Consider the following 9544-nt stretch of genomic DNA (forward strand, 5'->3'; position numbering starts at 1 on the left):
CAAAATCACATAACAGTCATTTTATATTTAAAATAATAATAATAACAGCAACGAAATCATTAAATATCATTTGAAATCAATAGGTAGGGAGCCTAACAAAACATCCTATCCTAAAATCTAGAAAAAAGATCAAAAAAAAATTCTACAAGGAGTTGGGCATAGAGACTTGGCCCCATAGTTCAAAACCCGAAAACTTGACTCAACTCTGATGTCCATTCAGGTGGAGTTGGCTCAAAGACTCAATTGAGTCTTTAAGCTACTCGATATTTAATAATTAAATTAAGATATTAGCAGTATTTAAAGAGAGTTTTTATAACTAAATAAAATAAAAAAGCAATGGCACATAATACTATTTTCTGCTACTTTTCAGGGGGGAAAAAAAAAAGCACATGTCATACGCATTACGGTGGGCCCCACATATCATGAGTGTATATCAGTAAAAACTTTACAACTTAAGGATTTTACAGGCATCTAAACGACACATATGAGAAAAAGAAAAGAAAGAAAAAGAAAAGAAAGGAGGAGAGATATACATTCAGTCCCGTTTCTTAGTCTTTCCATCCACTAAGACAATGCACTTCCGAGGTGGGCCCAACATAAAGCCCGGCCCCACATTAGGCGTAGCCAGGAATCCAACTGTCACGTTCTCACAGGAAATATTGAACTTATCCCCGTTTGCTCGAGCAAGCAATTCAACTCGGAAATCCACGGCCCCACGTAATAGCCGGTCCCTGAACATGGACTTAGCCGCATCCACGTCCAAGCTCTTCGAGTGAGCCATGAGGCGGTCTTGGAGAGTCTTATGCCTATCTGTTTCCAGAAAGAAGCAAGGGATGGAGACCTGTGATAGGAGGTGGGACCCATAGTATATGGATGACTGGACACGTTCAAAGTGCATATCTCCCAACATGCCATAGTTCTTAATGTAGATGGAGATATTCCAGGCGGCTGTCAATCGCGACGAGGAGATGTTGAAGGGATCGACGGTGGCTGAGGTGACGGTGAATGAAGACATTTCATTGATCGGCGCGGCAATGGAATAAGCTAACCAGGCCATGACTCCCATTCCCAATAATAGTACTAACATGAGTAAGATTAATGATGGGAGGGATAATGATGACTGGAATTTCAAGTGGGCAAAGGATACGTAGGTGGTTCGAGTGGAGTTAATGGTGCTAGGTTGCGCGGGGGGGTGTTGGCTGATGCGCGATTCCATATGCACAGGAAGAAGGTTAGGGTTCTTCTTAGGCTGAGTAAAGGATGTGGTGAGGCTGAGGAGAGGATTAATCTTACTCATGTTAGTACTGAAATCCTTGTCGGTTGTGTAATAATACGGTCCGATGGCAACTTAAGCGGATTGCGTACTAAACTCTGTGGGGCCACCATCATTCTAGCATTGTATCAACTTCGTTAATCCATTTTATCATATAATTTTAGGTATTTAAACCAAAAATAAATTATATCCAAAGCTCAAGTGGACCACACCACCTAAAACAGCGTGAATTGAAAGTCTATCATTGAAAAGTTCTTAGGGCCCACAGAAGTTTTAGATCAAGATGATATTTGTTTTTTCCCTTCATCATGTCTGTGTAATCTTATTAACAGTGTGGATGACAAATAAACATCACTAGGGTCCTTTGGTACTGTCTATGTAAGATTTCGATATAATTTAATTTTGGGCTCAACCCCTAAAAAGATCTAAAAAATCTGATCCGCGTGGATAAACTACATTATTTCACAGTGAACCCAGTAGAGTTTACTTAATACGATAGGAGCGTTTACCCAGTAGCAAATTCGATTTGGATTGCAACAACCACGATTTGACGCAAACAGAGGATCCGGAAACGGATTGGCTACTCCCCTGCCACCCGCCGATGGCAGGTGGTCGGTGCTATGTGGGCCCCATCATGATGTATGTGTTTCATCCATGTCTCCATCAATTTTTCTAGATAATTTTATGATATAATTCAAAAATGAGACATATCCCAAGCTCAAGTGGACCACAATACAGGAAACGTTGCTGAATGAGCTTCGACCATTAAAATCTTTTTGGGGGCCATGAAAGTTTTGGAATAAGGTGATCTTTGTTTTTTTCCCTTCATCTGGGTTTTTATGACCTAATCATTAGATGTCAAATAAACAGTACATTGGGCCTTAGGATGATTTAATTGGTGGATATCCAATCAAATTTTTTTTCCTTTAGTGTGGTCCACCTGAGATTTCTATCCTTATAATTTTTGGAATAAAGCCTTAAAATTATCTTTAATAACTGATGAACGGAATGGATGAAACACATACATCATGGTGGGGCCCACAGAGAACCGACCATCAGCCACGGGGCCGGTGGCAGGGGGAGTAGCCAATCCGTTTCCGTGGCCGATCCGTTTTCAGTTTTTAGAAAATAAAATAAGGAGTGGGCCGGGACATGCTTTCGTTGGGCCCTTCCTGGTCCATTTTCCATCCTTGCCATTCGAACGATCGGACGGCTGAAAAAACTAATAAAGATGATAACCTAATGATTTTCGCTTTGATTCGTTTGCAGGGATGTGTAGGCCATGCAGCTTGTCGGATATTAAGGTGACCCAATCCACCATGGAAACAAAGTGCTGCAACTGGTGTTCATGTCCACAGACGAACGTGCAGTTGATATGCGATGGATATAGTTCCGTCCAGAGGCCGGACCCCGTGATCTTTAGACCAGATGGGACAAACTGCCTCGTCAATAACGGTGGGCCCATCGTGTCTGGGGAAAAGATCACGTTAAGGTATGCATGGGATACACCTACGGAGTTTCCTCCTGCAAGTGCCACTCCTGCATGCTCTTAAGGATTGGAATTATAGTATTTGGAATGGGAAGAGTGCTTTTGGTATTCGAATGAAAAATTGTATTGGACGTGTTTCTCTTTCTTATTATGGTTGGTGGAATTTGTGGACGTTATTTCATAATATATAATAAAGACGTAAGATAGCTTATACATTTCAATAAAATGACTCGTTGAGTATTTTCTCTCGTTACAAGAAAAAAGATAAAAGGACTTTAACCCTAAATCAAAACCATAGTTAAAAAGGTTAAAAATTAAAGCTAAATAATTTAGCCTCAGTTTTATCTCAATTATCCAACCAAGACTAAATCTAAACTATAGCTTCAGTTGCCTCCAACCGAAGCTAAATTTATTTTTAACTTCAGTTCTCAACAACCGATGCTAAAGACTTTAACCATATGAGTTGTAGTCTTAGTTTGGATAACTGAAGTTAAAGATGAATTTAGTCTTTATTGGCATCAACTGAGACTAAATTTAATTTTTAAACCCATTTCTCAACAATTAAAGTTAAATTATTCATTTTAATTCATTTATAAACATGTGCATATTCATTCATTTAATCAAATATAATCATTCATTTCAATTCATTCATAAAAGTATAATACTAATAAAATAAAGTTATGTCTAATCAATCGCACTAAACTCCTCGCAAAATGTGTTTAGACGACCTTTCAAATTAGGTGTTATAAAACTTGTATGAAGGATGGTTGCTGCATGTACACAAAATTTAAAAAACAACAAAACAAAAAAACAAAAAACTCATGTTCCATTAGTTAAAACGATAAATGTCATAAGTAGGAAGTTAAGTTTACTAAAAAAGCCAATGATTGGATGAACCACAAGATATAGCTAGCTACAAAAAGACAAAAAAATAAAAATAAAAAATAAAAAAATCTTCATTAGCTGGCAAAGATCAATATTATTCTATTCTTCTCTTATAAATGCCCATAATGAAAACATTAATTCCAAAAACTATCAAATACCCGTTGAAAATACAAAGACAAACATCAAACACAAACATCATCAAACGAGGCCTTCCACATATATGAATTGCTCTTTTTGCAGATGGACATCCACGAATAACGGGCCTACAAGTATGACATTGTTAAGGATATTTTTTTATTTATTTTTTACTGTAACATTGGTTAACTACATCAGCCGATCATAATAAAAAGGAAGCAACATAAATTGTTAACTGCTTACAACAATACAAAAAAATGGAACTTGTACTTATGTTGTAGGGGTCTTATCTTTGCAGCAAGAGAACTGCATTGCGGTTCTTGTCACCTTATCATTAAAAGTAACTACAAAGCTGTAATTAAAATCCTTACCAACAATGCATAGCACCAAAGTAAACAAATGGTAACTTGCTCTCTTCATATCAACATACATAAGTAACTCTACATCTATAGTAAAAACACAGAGAAGGAACCATATGCTTCAAATTGGTGGGAGGATTATAGCAAGTAGCACAATGCTGGCCCAAGACAAAATAGCTCGAAAAGCTTTTGATCTCAATGATAAAGATGATGTAAAGAACATGTCCATAATCTAATAAAATCTTTTTGAGGCAACTGAGTTTCCAAGAAAATATCATCAACAACAATGCAATTAATCATCACTATCATTTTAAGCATTTCTCCTAGTAATTATAAGTCACCTTTTACATGATAGAGTCATGATAGTTTTTGTCAGCTGCCTACCAAACCTCAACCTTTCTCTTTTTCCATCTATTTGTGCCCCCTTATCAAAGGGTTAGGACCTTCCACTGTATGAGATTTGGGGGCATAGAGATCAAAAAGTGAGTAGGGAACCTGTCACAACCCAAATTTCGGGTACCTGATGTATACTTTGGACTCGAGATCCATATCATGACTTGTACACTAAGTGTACTTATACTATTAAATTTTTTTTTTTTTTTTTTTGAAGTTCATATACCCAGTAGCTCTACCGTAGATCTACATTCCATTCATACTCAACAATATCTCAAAAATAAGAAAAGACCATTTATTTCAATAATCAATCATAAACATAGTTAAGGACTCTCCCATTCGGAGTCTTATGAAATGAAATAAACATGTCCGACAACTTCAAAAAATTAATTAACAATTTAAGAAAATTAAATATAATTAAAGTAAAAAAAAAAAATCATGGCTACTCTAAGGCAGCATCTTCTTCATCTGCTAAATAGGGTCACGTGTCCCTTAAATCCACTTTCGGCTCGGCCACGTAATCTTGTTCTTGAGCCACCAACTCAGTCTCATTCATATCTGTACAGTTTTACATCAATAAAGGATAAGCTGGTTAGGCCTAGTAAGAATTCCCGACATGATTTTTTACATTAAATTATGATAGAATGCTAAAAATTATACACAATATATATATATATATATATATATATATATATATATATAATGCAAATGCAATGTATCTATACATCAAATGAGAATCCGTCCATTTGCTAGAGTTGGAAACCCGCCAACCCGCATCCGTCCCTTGGTAGACTTTTACCATTTGGTAGGTGTAGGCAAGGTCTGCATCTACTAATTGAGTAGGCTTCCACTAGTATAGCGGACTTCTGATAACGATTTTACCAGAATATACCATACAGGGAGGTCCCCAGAAATTCAGCACATGTTGTGCATGCAATTGATAGATGCACCAAGTAATAATGTATCATGTATTACATATGTATTTTGATTATCACATTTGAATCAACAAAGTCTAACACATTAATCATATCATATTATTATTAATACAGAAATTACATAGTCATTTAAATCAACTAAGAGTACATGACAATTAAATCAAGGTAATAATACAACACATCAAACAATCCATCGATTTTAACTCGATGGATGAGAAGCATATCGGGATCACTCACCTTGAGGTGGTGGAGATGATTCCGTGAACTAATGGTTTGAATTGAATTAAGAACTCTTAAAATCACATAAATAAGAATTTTCTTTAATTTTACAATTACATATAATGAATAAAATGTATGATTTATTACTTATCGTTTATTTAAATTGATGTTGCCCATCTCATAGTCTAATTTGTTTAGAATTTAAGATTTTAATTTGTTTTAATCTAAAGGAATTAATAAACGGTGATGATTTAATCACACATTTCGGATTATGTCATATAATTCTCTATGCCAAATTGTATCTTGTGTAGAAATTTATTCTTCTATTTTTTTTTTCAATTTCGTTATATTAAGGAAGAAAATTGATAGATATATGATCAGTACGGTCTATTAAGGCGTCGAATTGGTCTGATTCTTAAAAATATTATATAATTAAGTCTTACAACACCCATGAACAGTATGAATCATACTGATCGCTGTCCATTATAAAAAAAATCTCACATTATACGCATTAGCCTTAAAGCTATACGTATACCTTAAAATCTCACGTTATATATTTTAGCCTTAAAGTCATACGCATATCTTTTTAAATGAATGAATTAAACCTACACAATGGATGTATGATTAATCTAATCCATCCAATGTATAGATCATGTCAAATTAAGTATTGCATAAATAAAATAAAATAAAATAAAAATAAAATACTGACCTCAATAAGTGAATTATAAAAATCCTCCTTTCCACTTTCCTTTCCGTGTTTTTTTTTCTTTTAGGAAAGATGATGAGATCGGTGGATCTCTTTCCCACCCAAAGTTTAAAACTTAAAATTTCAAATTTAATATCTTTTTTTTTAAAAAAAAAATATTGAAAACCAACATGGAATTCATTTTGCAATGACACAAACTATGATACTGAGTGCATTCCCTTACAAATTCTTGTATTGAACTTGCTGGGGTGGGCTATTTATTGAGCCTTTATGAATATAGAAGCCCATGGTCAGTACTGTAAAATATTTATCAGAACTAAAATTCAAGCCCAGTTCCGAACCACGAGGCTTAGCCATGCTCAGCTCAAACTGGACTTGGCTTAACTTGGCAGGCCAATTAGTGAACCTAGCCCATGTTGAGTGGTTCGGAACTGCCTATGTGGGACACATGAACCATGCATTGGTGGACCGCACAAAGTAGGTGACATGGTCCAATGATCAGGCAGATTACCATGGTTTTCTGACTCAGCTGACCCGGATTGACTCACCCGGTCCAAGTCATAACTTGTCCAAGTTACAGATACTGGGGGAACTGCATGTGGTGCCTAACCGTATTCGACTTGACCGAGTCTGAGTCAACTCAGACGAGTCAACAATCCATGCAGGTAACTCGTTGAGTGGGCCATTTGTACATGTTAAGGCAGTGCATTCATAGTTTTTAGAATATTCATACCGTACATGTCTGGCCCACCTGATGAGGCTACCGGCCTGATTTTTTAGTTGATAGCCTCACATGCATGCGGCTGTGGTATGATACACACGTGCCAATTTGGCATGTTCAATCACGTGTGGAGATTAACTGTGGTATATGAAACCTCCATTCTACACATAACAAAATATGGTTATTAAATTATGCATGGAAGTAAAAAGCATTTAGAGCATTATTTCATGGTTATCCATGGATATCTACTAACTTTTGCAAATATCAGACTTAAAAATGATTTTATTTTTTTTCCTATAACAAGCTCAATTACAATTTAATAAAACTTTAATTCAATGAAAAAGCAGCATGTGCATGTGTGCTCGCGCGGGACCTACATTAAAAATTATCATTTAAGTGCGAGTCCACACTGGTACACAAGGACATGATGGAGTGCGCCCAACACCTCATTGGTTCCCTTGCATATCTACCTTAGGCAGAACCATACACCTAACCTGTGAGCATTAGACAAATAACAACAACAATAATAATGATAATTAATAATAATAATAATTTTCATGATACATTGTCATTGTCCAAAATTACATTGGCTCCCATGGACCACGAAATTAAGAAACCAACCCCTAAGTACTTAAGAGTTGTTAATAATTATCAGTTAAGATACAACTTTGCTTAAATTTAAATTAGTTGGGTAAAGTTATATATAATCCCTTTAAGATGCATATTAGGTTAAGTAATGTTTGCATAATCTCAACCATTTATATGATTGGACATGTAGGACCTTTGATCATTTTCTTATTGGGCAGTCCTTGTAGGGTTAAGGCCTTTTCAACTACTCCAATAGAACCAGTGCTCTGGGGACATCAGTTGGGTTCTGGCAAGCCTTGGCTGGGTGCTAGCCGGACCCATTGCCGTCCATACTTTGATGTAGGGTCTGACCACTCTAACATGGGATTGAAATCTTCCACAATACTTATATTTTGCATCGCCTAAAAACACCTTAAGCTCTTCGGGGCTACTATGTTATATACGTGCCCACTATGTTATATATGTGAAATCTACTATCCCGGTGTAAAAACTAAGGCCGGATCTACTCCCAGTGCTCAGAGATTAAGCTAAATGTACAGTGTAATTTATAAATCTCATACATATGTGTGTATAAAATTTAATCTATTCAAAAAACATAATTATTACACATGGTAGTGACTGTCCCGTGATACCATGGGATTAGCTTTAATTCCATGCCATGTTTGTAATACGGTGGTACATTGAATGGATATACCCACTATCATTTGAAACTATTGAGAATAACATGTGTTATATCGAAACCATTCATTTGCTTTGTATTTTGTGACATATGTCTAAAATTGAGGCAAATCCTAAATTATGTAGCCTCAAAGAAGTTTTAAACGGTACCTATTCAATCCCCGCTGCTTTTTATAGTGGGGTCCACTTGAGCTTTAGATCTACTTGATTTTCTGGCTCATGCTCTAAAGTGATCTTGAAAAATGGGTGGACAGTGTGGATATAGCCCACACATCATGGTGGGACCTACACAAGTTGCTAACATTGAGTAGAATCACCACGAGACCCAATGCAATTCCATCTAATCTAATACCAAGCTATTTCATTTTTTGACAGAAATGCAATTCCATCCCACCTAATCCCATCTAATACCATGAGCCAAACGCCCCCTTAAGTTTTAACTTATCTTACGGAAATGTATGGTAAATCCGGCCTTATAAAAAAATCAAACGAATAGCCACACCACATCCAACGATGGAGCTGCGACACCAATAGCATACTTGTGCATGAACAGGCTGATTTTTTTTTTTAATTTTATTTTAATGTAGGGTGCACCAAAGGCACAAAACACCTGATGGACGAAGTAGATTTGACGAAGGCAAAATGGTGGGCCCCAGAGAGTTGGTATATTAGGCACTGTGAAAAACAGGCGGTGTAGGCGACTCGGTCTTTCCAACATGCATATGGCGGAAGTGGGATATGGGCCCTCCATCAATGCCCATTGAGAGATCTGGACCGTTTATCAAGTCGACCTCGTTGTGCGACTTAACCAGCCAAATAAAAGAAACAAAATAATCAAACTACTCCGCTCATCAAGAGGACCACACAGATTCAAATAAAATGAGGGGTCAAAATCTTGACAACAGTATGCATTCCACGTGGGGTTCATCCGACAATTCCATCTCACCGTGTTTTCTGGAAACACATGCATAGTGTAAAAGGTAACGGTCAGATCTCAAACATTTATTTCATGTACAAACATTTCTTGCCACCAGTCATACCTGCCTTGCCACCAGCCACATTTTGATCAGTCATTTTATCAAATAATCGGTGAGCAACATCGATGGCAAAGTAACGAGTTACTGAACTGGTTCGATCCGAGTTCGATTTGAGCTGGATTCGAT

Source organism: Magnolia sinica, chromosome 3 (assembly GCF_029962835.1).
Source record: "Magnolia sinica isolate HGM2019 chromosome 3, MsV1, whole genome shotgun sequence".
In the NCBI taxonomy this organism is placed as follows: Eukaryota; Viridiplantae; Streptophyta; class Magnoliopsida; order Magnoliales; family Magnoliaceae; genus Magnolia; species Magnolia sinica.